At 26.8% G+C, this 18,348-nt stretch overlaps 1 protein-coding gene across 3 annotated transcripts in view; it reads right to left on the bottom strand.

The window, feature by feature from the left end:
- The window catches only part of LOC107445477 (uncharacterized), a 156,435-nt gene that overhangs the window by 125,132 nt on the left and 12,955 nt on the right, over nt 1-18,348 (bottom strand). Inside the window, exons 1-2 of one of the 3 annotated variants that reach the window (XM_071183068.2) lie at nt 10,851-11,146; nt 5,478-5,723 (exon numbers count right to left, since the gene is read on the bottom strand). The gene's annotated coding sequence lies outside the window, so the exon portion shown is untranslated. Of the gene's footprint in view, nt 1-5,477; nt 5,724-9,154; nt 9,320-10,850; nt 11,147-18,348 lie in introns of those variants that run through there. The other 2 variants (XM_071183069.2, XM_071183067.2) reach the window with 2 other exon arrangements.

Below are 18,348 nucleotides of genomic sequence, written 5' to 3'. Positions count from 1 at the left end.
CATAATAACATTCTTATTAGGCATGTGCCCTTAGGTAAACAATTGAGGCTATAACGATACTTTATCGGCCAACCATAGGATATAAAAGTAATTATTATTTGCTTTGTGCAACTTTCATATTCATGATGGCTTTTCATAATAATTATCATTGGCGAAATTCGGTGAAGAACAATGAAAGTGTATGAAATGTTATCAAACGGCACGCACGCTCTGCATTCAAAATCATGATTTTTTTCAAACAATGTTGGCGAATCCAGTTTTGAGTAGGCAATGCATTTATTTGCCAGGAAGATAAATATTCAAAATGCACGAATTTTGTGTTAGGATTCAAATGGAAGTATTTGAACCATGCAAAATAGCACCTTCATTAAGTTAAAAATTCATCATTGTTTCTGTTGTTTTAATAATTGAATGAATATGGGGACTTAGATTTACGAAAACTTTTATTTCATGCGTTAAATGTTATTTTCATTATTCGTGCGTAACTAATGAAATGAATATTTGAATTTCTATTTACCACATATATTATGCTTTATGAGTACCGTTGAAGAAGATGCCATTTAGGTATGAATGAATGTGAAGAATTTTAATTTGACAACTTATTTCCGCATACCATTTCTGATTTGAGGGTTATGCTTATTAATGAGAAGAAGAGCCTGATAGGAAAACTTCAAAGTTGAAGAAAAGTAGAGATAAATAATACTTTGCTTAGATCATTTTCAAAATTTGAGTCTTATAAGAGAATTTTTGAAAATAATTTTTGTTACCAGTTATTAATGCTTAGGAATGGTGAAGGAAAATGTTCTATTTAAATACGGGATAAAAAAAAAATTTGGAGAAATAAATTATTATATAACTTGCATAACCTAAAATTTTAGTCATTTTGTAAATATATTGCATTCCATTTTTTATATTAGTTAAGAATTTCATTAAAGAAATCAGTGCTTATGAACAATGAAGAAGAGCTTAGTAAGCGAAGCACAAAATTAGAAAAAAATTGACGAAATAAAAGATTTCAATACTTTTTCCTAATGTTACTTTTTCTTAATGCTATTTTCCTAATGTTTAGTCATTCAAAAATTGCTTTTGTCACACCATTTTCAAGATTAATGAAGAATTTCGAAATAGAGATCAATACTTATGAATGATGAAGAAGAACTTGATTTGAAATGTTCAAAATTTAGAGAAATTTGAAATAAATTAAATATTTGAAAATTTTGCACTTTTATTACCGATTATTTTTGAGAAATTATTGCGTAAATATTTTTGTGTACAGGGGAGAGTGAGGTCAATCATAACATTTTTTACTTAACTATTTTTAACTTACGAAAAATCGTTTATATTATTAGTATTAATTGGCAGACGAGTAAAGTAGACTATCCTCTACTAGAAAAAAAACCTTATTTTGAATGTTATTATATTAGTTATTAACAATTTTTGACAGTCATACACTTGTTACAATTGTCCCCACTTACGGGGTCAACAGTCTTGTAACAGTTCATAAATTCAACTGAAACATAGTTAATTATACATATTATCATAGTTGAGATATATTTTTTTATTGATCAAAATAGTAGTGATATTTTAGGAGTAAAAATAATAATGAGCAGAGACCTAAAGGGTTAAACTTTTAACTTTAAGGGGTTAAAAATTTTAATTTATGCTGTGAAAGGTGACAAATAAAATAATGCACATGCAACATAATATAAATGATATAGGAAACTATTGGTGGTTCTTAAAGAGTTAAGTAATGGTTTGTAAACATAAGATAATTTATTTTCAGCTGCTACAATCGTCCCTTTACTTATTGTTACAATCGTCCCCAAGACGCCATTTCAGCTTCATTCGTTAAAAACAATGCTAGTTAATTATCAAAACTAATTTTTTTATTGAAGTGTCAATTAAGGTGTCCACTAACATATTCGGTTAATAATTTTTATTTGTTTAAACAAAATTACTTTGTTACAATGTAATATTCTAATACCAGAGAAAGTACTTACGTTGCGTGAAAATATCTTTCGTGATGTAACTTTGTCAAAAGTATATAAAAATGGTTGCCAGCAGGGGTGTACATGTAGATTTATTAAATACACCTTGTGCGCCACCTAGGAACTAAATCTAGAACCAGACACTCGAAATTTTGCTCTGTTACAATCGCACCCTGTTACAATTGACCCCACTCTCCCCTACCAATTTTTGCGTAAATATTTTATTGTGTATACTGTTTTTGATATTAGTCAAGAATTCAACTGTAGTGAGAAATATTTATGAACGATGAAAAAGAATTTAATGTGGAAAATTTTAAATTCGAGAAATTTGGAGGAAATAATTCTTTATAAAACTTACCACACTTAATCTAGAAATTTTAAGTTATTTGGTAGGTATTTAAGCATGCTATTTTTCATATAAACAAACAATTTCGCTATAGAGGGAAGTGATTGTGATAATGAAGAAAAACTATATATTTTAGTGAGTGAAATAATCTGATATTAATTATTTTAAAACTTTGCATTGTTAATTTAAGAGCTTCATCATTTAATAAGTGTTTCTGTATACCGTTTTTAATTCTAGTTAAGTAATCCGCTACAGAAAAATGCTTATGAAAGATTAAAGAGTTCGCAATGAAAAAGAAAAAAAAATCGATTTCAGTTATTTTAAAATCATCAAGGAATTTTTCCCTTAAATTTGAATAATTTGTCAATCAGTTATAATGAATTTTAAGGCAAGGTATGGTTTCTGATCAGTGGAGCAGAAATATTTAAACAAAAAATAAAAATAATTATTGCAAAATAATATTTATTAAACTTCTTAGCTAAATCTATGTGAATCACTAAAATTTGACATAATTTATTACTTAAAAAGTAATTAAAAAAAAACATATCTGCGAAAAGTGTTTTTTTTTTTTAAGTAAAAAAATTCATGATTTTACTTGATTGAACAATTTGAACAATTGAAGAAAAAAAAAATCTTAGTCAAAAGATAAACTGTTGTGCTTATAAACTACAGGTTACTAGCATTTTATTAGTCTATTTTTGACAACAGTTACCTTTACAGGCTTCAGAATATTTAACAAGTCATTTATTAAAGAAAATAATGTAAACATATTTTTCTGACAAAGAGAGAATATTTCTAAAGTATAAAAAATTATTCAATTTAGCGAAAGATATAAAACAATTACGAAACTATTTCTTTGAAATAGATTCAATAACCGTTTTCCGATGTGAGTTACGCCTTCTAAAAATTAATTAAATTAGAAATAAGTCAAGCAATATTTTAGAGGCATATTTCATTAAAAGAAAAAAGATTAACTTTTCGCAATTCCATTTTGTTAATAAAATTCCTTCCTACGCATCAATATCGTTGCTACGGTAACATACAACTCATCTAAAAGTACGGGAAAAAAAATTTCAATCGAAAGACTGAAAAAAAATTTAATGTTTCATTTTATTCTCATCGATTGAAATGAAGCACTCAAGGATGAACATCTTGAGAACTGCAACAACCACCAAGTATATAGCTTCATCAGCAAATCAAAAATAAATATTTGATTTCCAAGCTTATGTCCTTAGGCTCAATGGGGCTTTTGAATTTCCTCATTTGCGCATGCGCTTTGCCGTTTTAATAAATATATCTAGCCACTCACAGGCGACTTCAAGATGAATATGGCTGTGCCTTTGGTAATTTATTTCGGATTTGCAATTAGTGCTCCGTCTGTGGAGCAAATTAAGTTTGGTTAGGGACAGAGCTTTGGGGAAATTCCGTTGCTGCTTTGAGAAGGTATACTGGGATGTGAAATGATAAATGGTCCAATATATATCCAGTAAATGTATCTTTAGAAATTGTTTATTATGGGTGAATAATTAAGTAAATATAAAGCTACAAAGTCTCTTAATGTAATAATATGGAAAACCTCGGCAATCACATTATCATATTTCGTTTAAAAAATATATAAAAAAGACCATAAATTTTTTAAAAAAAATTTGCACTTTGTAGAATTAATTGTTTAAATTGTTGCAGAATTTGTCAATCAACAGTAATAATTATATTGATATGTTTTATTTTATGTAACTGAAAAAAATATAAAATTGAAAATGAGAAATCGATTTCCTTATACCATTTACACTAAATTATTGTGGAATAATTTGTTGATGATGTCATTAGTGTTTTATTTTATCCAACAACAAAATATTAAAATTGCAAATAAAAAAAACTGTTTCTAAAACCCTCCACTGCTACGGAATTATTTGTTACCCAAAATTAATGATGATATTAATGTATTCTATTTTATTCAGCATCAAAAGTTCACAACTAAAAATCAAAAAACTATTTCTAAAATCTTCCTTCTTTTATTCTTCATTCATTCATTCGTAAATTCATTCGTGTTTTATTTTATCCAACGACACCACAACAATAAAACTGAAATTTAAAAAAAAAGAAACAATTTGTTTTCCAAAAGTAATGATTAAATTAATGATTCGATTTTATCAAACATCGAAAGTTCTCAACATAAACTCAGAAAACGATTTTTAAAATCATTTCGCACTCTACTGTTCTGTAATTAGTTTGTAATCCAAAAAGTATTACGTTAATTATGTTAAATTTCAGTTAACAATTAAATTTTCAAATTAAAAATTTAAAAACGATTTTTAAAAACCAACATTTATATAATGACTATCTTTTTTAAAAAAACGTTCTTACTTTTAAATTAAATAAGGTATAGCAAAACAATTTTCTTGCTGAAAATGCAATTACAGACAAATTAGGAGTTGTACAAAAGCATGATTACATTTGACACAACTCAAAGAAAATATGTAATAATACATATGAAAGAAGAGTTCTTTATACTTTAATATTTGAAGATAATGTCATGAAATGCACACAGTGAATATGATGAAACTGATTCTGAATTTGCTCTATCAAGTAATACTGTTTAATAGTGTAGTTTTTCAACCCCGTAAGTGTATTTATTTCTTAAATTGAGAATGACTATTTGCAAAACGAAAAAAACTACATTTGTTATTTAAATTAGTAAAAATTTGAAACAATTAACGCTTGTCACATAAAAATAATTAAATAACAAGTAATTGAATTAGTTACAGATATATATATCTATATAATAAGTTAAATAATAAATTAAAGAACTGGAATCAATATCAAAAGAATGCATAAGAAAATTAAGGAGACATTATTTTATAAAATAATTATTGTTTAATATTGCGCAACGTTTGATAACAAAAGTACGTTTATCTGCGAGGAAAAAGACTTTAAAAACCAGCATCAAATCTGTCATACTGTGTCTAAAAACGTAGCAATTTTTTTAAAACAAAATTATACAATTTTTTTTAAAGGGGCAAAAGCAGAAAGGGTTTAAAAATCATGAGCATAACCAGTCGCTGAAAAACGTAACCTCCATCCCTGCCACCTGTTCATTTACATTATTTTTTTTTTAATATCAAATTTAAAAAAAAAAAGCTTACCATTCAATGAATGCTTTCCACGGTATTGAATCACAATCTCTTTATTCCATTAATTCGCGATATTATTCCATAGAATTGGGTATTTCTTCTCCGCGATGAGAGCTGTTATTGTGGAATAAACAGGGGTTAAAAGGAATAGCGACAGCACTCTGGATACAGCAGGCTGTCCGTTGGAATAAAAAACCATCTGCTCTATTCGCGAGTTCGTGTGATTGTTACATCTTTTGAAGCTGTTACGTGGACAAGCTGAAAAAAAGAGAAAAGAAATGGTTACAAATTAATTTAGCATGGAAAAAATCTTTGTTTCGAAATTTTTTAATCATATTACATGGATTCAAAATCTAAGTGACCACACTGTAAAAAAATTCCAGATCAAAATACGGTAAATAGTACAGGCACTCAGGGTGCCGGTATTTTTTACTGTAAAATTAATTTTTAACGGAGCATATTGCGGTATTTTTACTGCATGATTTTGCTACCGTGATTTTTACTGTAATAATTACCGTAAAATTCCTGAATCACCATAATTAAAAAATATTACAGTAAAAATTACTGTAAAATATTTTGCGGTAAAAATGGATTTTACGGATGATGCATCCAAAATGCCGGTACTTCAACTGTAATTTGATCCGGAATTTTCTGACGTGTATGATTAAAAATAATTGTATACCATCTAGCAGTTAATACTAAACAAAACAAATACTTTCATAAGTAAAAGGTTTTATGCGTTATTTTTTCATTTTTTTAAAAATAAATTTAAAAAAAGAAGAAGGAAAGAAGGAAAAAAAAAACAGTAATAAACAGAAACTTTTTATTTTTTATTTTCATACGAATGAAAATTGGAGAAGGATTCTAATTGTTGAGTTAGCAATTTATAACTGTCATAGAGAACCTGCAGTAATGGATTTAACATAAATAATTCTCGATTTCAATTTAAGAGCTTGATGAAAAAAAAAATTAAATATTGCCATCTCTTAATAAAAATGCATGAAGAAAAATAGTTAACCTACCAAAAACGATAATTAATACCTTATAAAAATACAAATTAATATCCTCCTAAAACTAATATTATTTTTTTCTACCTCAGGCAGTGAACGTTCGTTCTTCACGTAGGAAGATGTCGGAAGTGTTACTCATTTAACGTTACCCGGTGGGCACCAGTTAGCCTAAGTCACGGAGTCGAGCAACATTACCCACGCCACATTCACGCATCACATAACAGAGAACAACACTGAGAGAGAAACATCCAGGCCCTAAGAGGGATTCGAACCCGCAACCATTGGCTTCACAGTCAGGCAGGCTGACCGCTCGGCCATCTGACCAGCTGAAACTAATATAAAAATATGCATGTTTCAGAATGAAATAAAATACATTTTATTTATCGCTTAGGAAAGAAAATGTTGAAAAACATGTAGTTATAAACATTTAAAATTGCTCAAAGGACTACATGTGTCTCCAGCATTGTGCCTGTTATAGTCTAGATAAGGAAATGTGCTGAATTTCATGATTTCTACTTAACACGCTAATTTTTTCAATATTTTACTTGATTTGCTCATTTCACCTGTTCCAAAATGAATTTAAATCTACTTTCTTTTTTTACAAAAGAGTATTAGTGGTATATACTTTTATCGTTAGTTGCTTTTAGCTAAAGATTAATTACGTTAAATGATAGAGTATCTTAAAAAAATATTTGATTCATTATTGGCTAAAACTAAGTTTTGATCATAATTAATACAGTAATTTTGAGAAATAGGCTATGTTAAATGTTTTAAGAAAATGAAATTTTGTAATATATGTATCACAATTAGTAAATTCAAATTAAATTTTTTGTTTTCTTAGTAATAATGTGGATGATTTATATAAAACCTTCATACAATTAAATTTCTGCTACAGCAAATGATTTTTTCATACCAACAAAGAAAAAAGAAGGCAGGTGGTGCTTTGAAATAATGATGTTTTAAATCAGAGAACCCTTTCATAAAATCTGGCAAATAAAGAGAGCAGATGTTTTAAATGCGACTAAAAATAATGCTTAAAAACTCACATAAATCAGGTTTTTAAATTACATATTAATATAACGATCTTAATTTAAGTTAATCATTTCCTTTAAGAGATTCAGTTTTTTATAATGATTTAGGGAACAAAAAGTTATTTTCCTAATTGCAAATTGAAACTATTTGATAGAAAGCGATTTAACTTCCAAATAAAATTTTATCAATTAAAGAAGTATAAAAAAATGAAAGAAAATTTCCTATTATCAGTGAAATTTTAAAAAAATCGTTTTTTCCCTTTTCCAAGTGAAATACTTCATTATCTTAAGCTATATAATGTAATTGGCTGAAATTTATATTTCAAAAAACAGAAACCGCGTATTGTGCCGCCTATGAATAAAATAAACGTTTTAATGTTTCAAACAAAGTTTTTTTTAAACATATTTTGTTATACTCTATAACTTTTTCTCGGCTGATTTATTTAAAAGTTTAGCAATAGATACACTGCATGAATGTGTAGTTTCTGTTTCACATAATAAAGTTTTTTTTTTTGTTTCGATCTTTGTCATTAATTAAATTACTCTTACGCTATTTTTTCTTCAATACCCTACAATCCAGTTTTAATAAAATAATACGAGTAATAAGAATTATATCATACAAATTACATGGTAAGAAAAAAGGTATACGTCTTACAAGAACTATATCATAAAACAGTATACATTTTACAAACTCTGTATCACAAAATATACATTGAGAAATCATACGTGTAATGAGAAAGGCATCATAAAGTGTACATGTTATTACAATTTTAAGTAATTTTGAAGGAAAAACTGAGGGAACGTAGCTAAAAAAAGTAAATGATTCAGGAAGCATGTAACAAGAACTGTATCATTAAACATAAAACAACATATGTTTAAGAAGCACTGTATTATGAAATATTTTAAAAAAATCACACGAGTATACGTGTATCATATAAATTTTATGTAAATGTATCATAAAACGTATGGGCTTTAACAATTTTTAGTAATACAAATTTACAGAAAAGCTTGAGAACGTATCTTAAGTAAATGATTCTAGAAGTGATTGTACACACTGATTCTTGAAGTGACTGCACACACTTTATCATAAATTTTCCTTTTATCATCTATTTGTTATTATTATAAATATAGTTCAAATGATGTAAAATAAATATATGTTTTATTTACTGTTATTTGATTAATGAATTTACTAATGGGGCTCCAAAAATTTTTTTAAAAAAATAAGAAGGTATACATAGTTTGAATATTTTGTGCTCTTGCATAGCTTAATAAGTGTACGAAAATTGCTCACAATTGTTCCATTAAACAATAAAAAAAATTTATGTTATAAAACTTACAAATGCAAAGGAAATGTTTTCCTTTTCATTCAACTGAATATATTGCGTTTAAGTTAAACAAATTTTCTGTTATTTAGAATAAAATTATGCGTATTATAATATGGCTCCACAAATTGATACAGAATTTAAAATAACTTAATTAACAAAATTTTTGATAATTAGTCAATGAATCACATTATCTAAATTTTGTCTAACCACCATAAAACCACTAACCTTATCTAACCACCTCAAAAAATATAAAAAAGAATATACTTTACATGCGTTTGATAATGTATACATAGAAAATCAAATATAAATTTATTCATAGTTACCTTAATATATCATTAATTCATATTTACTAGTTTATTTCCTAATTAACTTTTATCTTGAATTTTTTCAAGCAAACAGACAGAAGTTTTAATAAATGATATATTCCAAATGTTGTCAATGACAGTTTGTAATAAACACGAATTTCATATCGTGTCGCGCCTTCATTTGGGTGCGACATATCAATTACTTTTTAATCTAAACCTTCAGATATGTATGATAAAACAGGTTTACATTTGATAAATAAATTAAAGCAATAGTTAATAATCAATAGAATCAAATTTATCTTAGTATTTCACCATAAAGATATTTATCAGTAAAAAGCAAAACTAACTATTTTGTTTGATGCTAATAAATGATGAAATAAAACATTTGAATTGAAAGATAAAATAAAGTATCCTTTTGAGTTATCGCTGTTCATTTATCGGTGGAATGTTTTAATGATTAAAAAAGAAAAATTTAATTAAAATGTAATTCATTATTAATAATATCTTTAAAAAAGATCTATCATGTTCCATTTTATTGATATACAGTAGTTGACTACGACGTAAAACATGACGATGACTGCAAATATATGACGAAACGAATGAACATGAAAAAAATATGAGTAAAAACTGAATTAGGAAAGAAGAAAAACACAGTTAAGTTTAATTAACCAATTTCAGAAATTTTTCTTTCTCTTTAAAAAATGGAAGAATAAAAGTATTTTTGTTATAAATTTGTTGTACAATTAGTCTTACACTTATTAAAAATTCTGGAACAAGTTACGGTATAAAGAACATCAATTATTATCATCATTCCATAAAATCCATTTTTACCGTAACATATTATACCGCAACTTTTGCAGCAATAATTAACTAATTATAGTGATTCAATATTTCACAGTAATTATTATTGTAAAATTTTTGGCATATTATTTCTGTAATATTTAAAACATTTTTGTTTCTTAACATGCTCCGGTAAAAAGGGATTTAACGGTAAAAAATACCGGTTCACTGAGTGCCGATTCCTTACCGTTATTCGTCGGGCAATTTGTATCCAGAATTTTTTACAGTTTATATGGTTTTGCCTACTTTGAATTCATGGTATTTTTCTCCAAAAATATTCTCTTCAACAATTTAAAAATGTGGCTAATCATTATAAATCCAAAAACCCATAATCATAAGAAAAAAATTTTGTTCCAAATTTTTTCTAATTTTTTGGCATTTTACGTTGAATTTGCGATTACGATTATTCCAATTGGAACAAAAATTTTTAAACAAGTTTTTTTGTGTAATTTTCTAGTTAGTTTCTCACTAAAATTTAATATATAATATCTTATTAGCTCATTAATAAATGAAACCCTTTCTACTTTTTGAATTAACAATGATAATATTGGCACAAAATAGCATAATTTTTAACATATTTTACTCACGTATTACGTCTCTCTCGTTCAAGTAATTTAGGTACAAAGTAACGATATTAATGATAGTTAAAGTACAAAAATGCGAAGCATATTTTATTTAGAAAATTGCATTTATTGTCTAGATAATTTTTAATGCAAAATGACAATAATTAAGTTAATTCTGGTTAGAAAATTATAACTTTAAGCAATTTCACCAATTACATCTATTGTCCAGGTAATTTTGGTACAAAATAACGAGAAAAATTTGTGTTTCGGTACAAAAGAACACACTTTTAATTTAATCAGAACTTACTCACCAATTACGCCTGTTCCGAAAATTCAAAATCACAAAGCATTGAAGAAAAAAAGAAAATTCAAACGAAATATGAAATTCGTATTTCCAAACACGAAGATTATGATTTGATCTAGCAGCGAGTATTGATTTTGAATCGACTCTTTTTCGGCGAAGACAAGAGACTTATTGTGCTTCACTAAAGCCATAAATGGGTGTGATAAATTTCGTATTTTCTTTCTAGAACAAAAGAAGCCATATATTACAGATTTTCCCGATCGAGAATAAGATGTTCTTTTTACGGATTATTACGCTAGTTATGTCTTATTGACTCAATATAGAAACGGGGGAGTAACCATAGAAACGGTACATTTTCTTTTCCCACTGTGCAACTGTTTCAAAGAAATTTTTTATTTATTTAAGTTTCAAACTGAACTGTCTATTCAAAGTTATCTCCAAAATTAAAAAAATCGTTAGCACTGACTTCTTTGTTTAGAAAGCGAAATACTATAAAAATTTTAAACTTGAAGTTATTAATATAGTGTATGAAAATTTACAGAGAATAGTGAAATAAAAGAAATTCAGCATTCCAAAATTATTACGAGAGTTAGTAACTGTTGAACTTTTAGTAAAAAGTACAATGAGGACTGATCTAAAGCCTGCTGAAATGCATTGATAGAATTTAAATTTGACACGCTGAAAGGGTCTTTTTATTTATGATGTTAGTTCTAGTTTTTTTTTCCTTCAAAATTCCAATCTGTTCATAAGTTATTGCAATTTTATGTTCTATTTTCACGAATTTATTTTTTTCTTTAAATAAGGACTACTCATCCGTTGTAATAGAAACATTTCTTTATCTCTTTCGAGATGTTCATTTTATAAGCTCCTACTTAACTTGATGTTAAAAATAACGAAAAAAATAATTGAGTTTAGATGGTGCCAAATATAAACCTTTTATTCATATAAATAACGTGATTTATAGGTATTTACGCTACGGTAATTTTACTTACGTCGCGCAAGAGCTGAACAATGGTCTATTGGCGATGGTCTAGGAAATATCCCTGTGGATGATCCGGAGCCAACGTCACATCACGTTTTACAGTGAGGCACACTCCCACACCATCCGTCCATCCGCAGATCGTAATTTTGACGTGAACTAGATTTCGATCAATCTCCGATCCCGTAACCACAGAGGCATTGATTTGACATGGGAACTTAGAGGACATTGTGATACCGACAGATTTAGTGTGCACCAGTCACCATTTTGCACACGGGAGTGTTCGGCAGGCCGAAAACGAATTCACAAACTCTGGGACGTAGTCCCAAAGCTCTATTAGCCAGGCTATCAATGCCCCAATAAAATTTAGAATTAAGATTTGCCAAATATAAATCTTATTACTCAAGCCACTTATTATTTGAACTGTAATATGATGCAAGATTATCATTATATATAGTTTAATTAAAATTGCTTTTTATTTATTACTTATTGTGTCACACCCTCTGTATTCTGGAAGTAGTTTAAATGCTTTATTTTCAAAGACAGCTAATTATTTTTCCAATCCAGGTAATCATGCATTTCGTTGCGATTAATATGTATACAAAACGTTCGTACATAAAATTATAACAAATATATATTTTGTAAACAAAATGATCCTTTAAAAAAAATAACGTTTTTTAAGAGGAAAAAAAAAAACATGGTGAAGGAGAAAAACGAAGTAAGCAACTAAACTAAAAATGGAAAGTGCAATAACATTTGTGAATAAAATTAGCTTTAAGTACATATATTTGAATACGGGGGAAAAATACTAAGACCGTTGTCTCATAATGCTAAAAACATTATCAATTTATGATTGTTTCGCGAAACTCTTTAACTAAAGAAAATAAAAAAAATTCACATGGAGATTTCCTTAAACTCGAAAAAAAGTATTTTACATAAAACTTTGTGTAATACTTTTTTCATAAATAACTGTCTAGATTTCGAAGTAGGCACATATTTTAAGTATATTAAATTTTTTTTTTTTTTTTTTTTTTTTTTTTTTTTAAATTAAAGTTTTTTAAATCTTATTTAAGAAAAAGAAAAACGCCAATTCAGAAGAAAATCATTGGTATTGATTGAAACCAAAGAATTATCCTCGATTTTTTTTCATATTTTTAAGACCAAAAACAATTATGCAAAGCAATTTTTCAAAAGTTAAGAAAAAGAAGATGAAAAAGATCACAAACGCTTTTTATTTTCTAAAAACTTGACTGCTCCTCATATTCTTATTTTGATCAATTTTTATAAGCTAGCGGAGAACCTAACCTAACCTAACAGTTATAAGAAACTTAACCTAACAGCTATAAGAAACTTAACCTAACAGTTACGATATAAAGTACTTTTAATGACCTCAGACAACATAAATAACGAGTTATTAGTGAAAAAGCTTTACGTCTTATAACATTTTATAATTATATATATATTTCAAAAGCGATATGTTAAAAGCCTCATAACCTTAATTCAATTAATAAATTCTAATATTTATATATTTTTATGAGGACTAGAAGTGCAGAAAGGGTTGTAACTTTTCTAATAATGAAAAGTATAAGTATAACTTTAATAATATGCATTTTATAATTTGGATGGGGATATATCATTCCTCTTATCATCATCAATTCAATATCACTTTATTATGAGTTAATTTATGCAACTATGTGAGTAAAGTTATAATAAAAGCGTATATGTGTGATGATTAATTTATGTAGCAAAATGAATTAATGCGGAAAGTATGCTTAAAAAAAAGTGTACGAACTATGCAATAAAATTAATTAAATGAAGAAAAAAAAATAAAACTGAAATTCAGAAATGTAATATAACAAAACTAAGAAACTAAATAAAATTTTTATGTAACTATGAATCCTGTAGCAAAATATTTCATATTGAGATAAATGATATAATGATGAATTATGCTGTAAAACTAGAAAATGCATAAATTGTTTAGCATAATGAGTTAATGCATGAATTGCGCTATTATGTGATCTCAATATGAAATATATAACAATGGAATCTATATATAAAAAACTAAAATTCAAAATAAAATAAAACAAATCTAAACAAGTAAATAAAAAGTTTATGTAAATTATAAATCATGTTGCAAAATGTTGAATTATGTTGTTAAATTAATTAATGCATAAATTGTGTAGCAAATTTAGTTAATATGTGAATTGTGTAGCAAAATGAGATACTGTATGAATTGTGTAGCAAAATGAGTTAATGCATGAATTGTGTTATTATATGAACTCAGTATGAATTATGTAGCAATGGAATCTATATAAAAAAAAATAAAAGTTGTTGTTTTCAAACCACAAATACCAATATTTTGAAAAAGAAACAAAACATTCGGACTATATTTTTTTACATCACTAAATTTTTATTTTATATTTCTTACGTATGCTTTGAATAGCAGACAAAAAAAAAGAAGAAAACCTTTTACAGACATCGTAAACACCTGTTTTACTTTAGTTCATCTAACAAATAATCGAACAAGCAAAACTTTGTGTGGGGGTAGGTGAAAAGCCAAAAGACATTTAACATCAAAGGGTTCTTCTCCGCCGCTCTTTCATTTCTTAGGAAAAGCATCTTAAAATTCCTTTCTCATTGAAAGCGAATGAAACCGGTCTCTAAAACCGAAAAGGCCTTGTTGGTCTCTCACAAACTGGTTTCAATGGCCTTGCCCAAGTACGCCCGACATATTATTCTGGGCCGCTTTCCCCTGACTCTCTCTCCTTACAAATTTATTTTATTATATGAAGAAGCCGCAAAATTCTGTTTTAGAATTTCGGAATTCTTGAATTGTTCAAGTTATTCGGAAATATGGTAGTAGGAAGCAAACGTTGCGGTGTAAAAGTGTTCTTTATTTAATTAATTTAATGTGAGATTTGGATGCTGGTAGTTTTCAACGTATTACTACTTGTACTTTTGATTAAATCATATTTACTTTAAACAGTTTTTTTTAATTGATTTAATAGCAATTTAATGAAGCAAACATTTCGATAAAGTGCGGCCATTTGCACTTTCATTTTAATTGTAATCACTTTGAATTGCTCCTTTTAATAACAGTTTAAAACTAAACACAATACTAAACTGCAATTTCTGGCACTTTCGTTTGAATTAAATTCAATTTGAATTGTAATTTATAGTATATTTGAGTGCACTTTATCCTTTTGATGAAGAATTTTTATTAAATATACTTTTTACATTATTTTGTACTTATTTCGGGAAAAATAAATGATTTATAAATGAAATACATTTAGCAATTTAATAATTGATGTTTCTGAAATACAGCATGAGACACTGGTGTCCCTTTCTGCGTTAAAGGTAAAATCTTCCAAACACTTCCAAACAATAATTTCACAAATTTCCCCTTATTTGCATTTACTCAGATCTAAGAGAATTAGTTATTCATCATTTCGAAATCAAATATATTAATAATTTTTTCAATATGAATGGAAAAAAGAAATTAAAACTACTTTTTATGTATTTCATATTTTATTACAAATATAATTCCGATAATCTAACAGGTTTTTCAGTAACTATTAGACTATTTTTTATAATTAAAAAAAAACTAAAATATATTTTTGCTTTCAATTTGAAAGTCAGAAAATATATATATATATAAACGCGGACACCGGTGTTCCCTCTGCTTCAAAGAGTTCATAGTTTTTAATATATAGAATATTAAAATAATAAACAAGGTAAAAAAAAGAGAAAAAGAAGACAACAAGAATTACTTTACTCAATGTTATGCCTTTAATTGATATATACGTTTAACGCTCAACAATGCAGACATTCCTTGGCAACGAATCACAAAGTCAAATTTAGCATGAAGAAGAAAAAAAATATTTATTAATAGAAAACATGACTTGAAAATAGAGTTAAAAAAGATATAAGCGATTAGTTTTAGAAACCAAGTCATTCAAAATAGTCTGAAAGATCATTAACTTCAGCGGAGATAAACACTTCAAGTAATAATTGGGAATGCATGGCCTGCTCTTGTTCTAAAAAAAAGTCATGGGAAATTTGCCAAATCAAGTCTCCTGCCAGCAATTTCACTCTCCATTCATACCTCGATTAGATTTTTATATTTCCAATGATCAGAAATCATCCTGTAATGTATTTTTTCTTCTCTTCTTGAATAACAATGGATTCGGAATCGTTGTGGAATATGAATGCTGCTTCTGTTCAGGTTTCGTTACCGCAGTGGGAGGAGAGTTCAATGCCATATTTTCAACTTTCTAATCTTTAGCAAAAATAAAAACTTTGAACTCGATTTTGTAGAATTTATCTATAATATATATATATATATATATTATATATATATATATATATATATATATATATATATATATATATATATATATATATATATATATATATATATATATATATTATATATATATATATTATATATATATATATTATATATATATATATATATATATATATATATATATATATATATATATATATATATATATATATATATATATTATATATATATATATTATATATATATATATATATATATATATATATATATATATTATATATATATATATTAATATATATTATATATATATATATATATATATATATATATATATATTATATATATATATATATTAATATATATTAATATATATTATATATATATATATATATATATATATATATATATTATATATATATATATATATATATATATATATATATATATATATATATATATATATATATATATATATATATATATATATATATATATATATATATATATATAGTCCCTGGGTCCTATAGTTACTAGACGTACTATAAGATTCTATGTAAAATCTTAATTATCAGTTGATACTGTACAGCTTTATTTACGTGATTGAAAGCAGTTTGCACTTGTTTATGTTCGCGTATCAATTGGTTAAATTAGGCGATATATGTAATATAAATTTGTCGATTGGATAAATTAGACGATATATAATATAAATGCAGAATATTTATTATATCAGGTATTACATTAGCATATTATAATAGTCAGACAAAATTATTTGACGAACTGTAGTTTTTTAATAATTACATGTTTGGCACGAGTTTGTATGCAATACTTTTATATTTAAACACGCATGCAAACGGTTTATTCAGGAGATTTTTTTATATACTTTACATTTATTTTTTACGTATTGCATTACAATGTTGACCAATTGATACACGAACGTAAACAAATGCAAACCGGTTTTGGCCGCGTCAAAACAATAAAGCTGTATAGTATCACCTGATAATTAAGATAAGATTTGACTGTAACTGCGTCATCCCCCCCTCCAGCTGGGAGAGGGGCTGTGAGACTTCTGTTTAGTAAATAAAAGAGATTATGCAGAATATGGCCTCATTATTCCTGTTATTTTGACGAATAATCTACCCAAATATCGGGGTTGTTGCCCTGATATTAGATATATATATATATAATATATATAATATATATGCATGTATTTCACTGTAAATGATGTTGACATCCACAGGCAGGAGAATGTCAACAATCTCATGATCGCTTTGGTAAATGTCCAAAATATATACTAGGTCTAGTTAAGTGACACTGCCCGGTATACATTTGGCCGGTATGCCCTACATCAGGGATGGCGAACCAATAGCACGCGTGCCATTTATGGCACGAGACACAATATTTTGGGCACGCCACCGATCACAATAGTAATTACACTATGAATTGTTATTACACAAATGTTATTACACTATGAGGCATATGTAACAATTAAATTAAAATTCACAAAAACAAAACAAAATAATAAACAATTATTAATAAAAAAATTAACAATTAATGCTAAAAAAGCAATTAATAACGATAAAAAACAAGCTAACAATAAATAACTAGTAAAAAAAATTAACAGTCCTGCTTAAACTAACATCTTACAACCTAATATAAGTTATTTGTCATCTAATCAGCAACAATAGAAATCACACTGATGTTACTTCACGAGTATAACTGACACATGGCACAATGTATTTATTTTCAATGTAAATAAAGAGTTTTAAGTTGATAGTATTTAGTAGTATTATTTTCTCAATAATCACGGAGGCAAAATTATTTGACGGCACGTCTATGACCTCATTAAACAATTTTTTAGAAAAAATGGCACGTTGGTGTATAAAGGTTCGCCACCTCTGCCCTACATCAATGTTTTTTAAGGTTCGGTGCCACTGCCCGGAATGCATTTAATCGGTACTCCGAACACTGATGTTTCTCCTAATATATCCTCAGCAGATATTAAAATATCAAACAAATATAATTCTATCAAAGAATAAATTAATATCAAATTTTATGTAACAAATATTTCGGACATTTCTCAAAGCGACTATATGAATGTTGACATTCACCGGTGAAGTCGACATTCTCTAGATTTTGGTCATTCACGGTAGCATATTTCTCTGTATGTATTAGAAGAATTTTGTATATTAAAATGTTTATATTTAAAGTTAATATATA

This window comes from Parasteatoda tepidariorum, chromosome 7 (assembly GCF_982258835.1).
Source record: "Parasteatoda tepidariorum strain Cologne lab strain chromosome 7, Ptep-v5.0, whole genome shotgun sequence".
NCBI lineage: Eukaryota > Metazoa > Arthropoda > Arachnida > Araneae > Theridiidae > Parasteatoda > Parasteatoda tepidariorum.
Note: the sequence above shows the minus strand (reverse complement) of the source record. Positions and strands in the feature narration are given on the sequence as shown.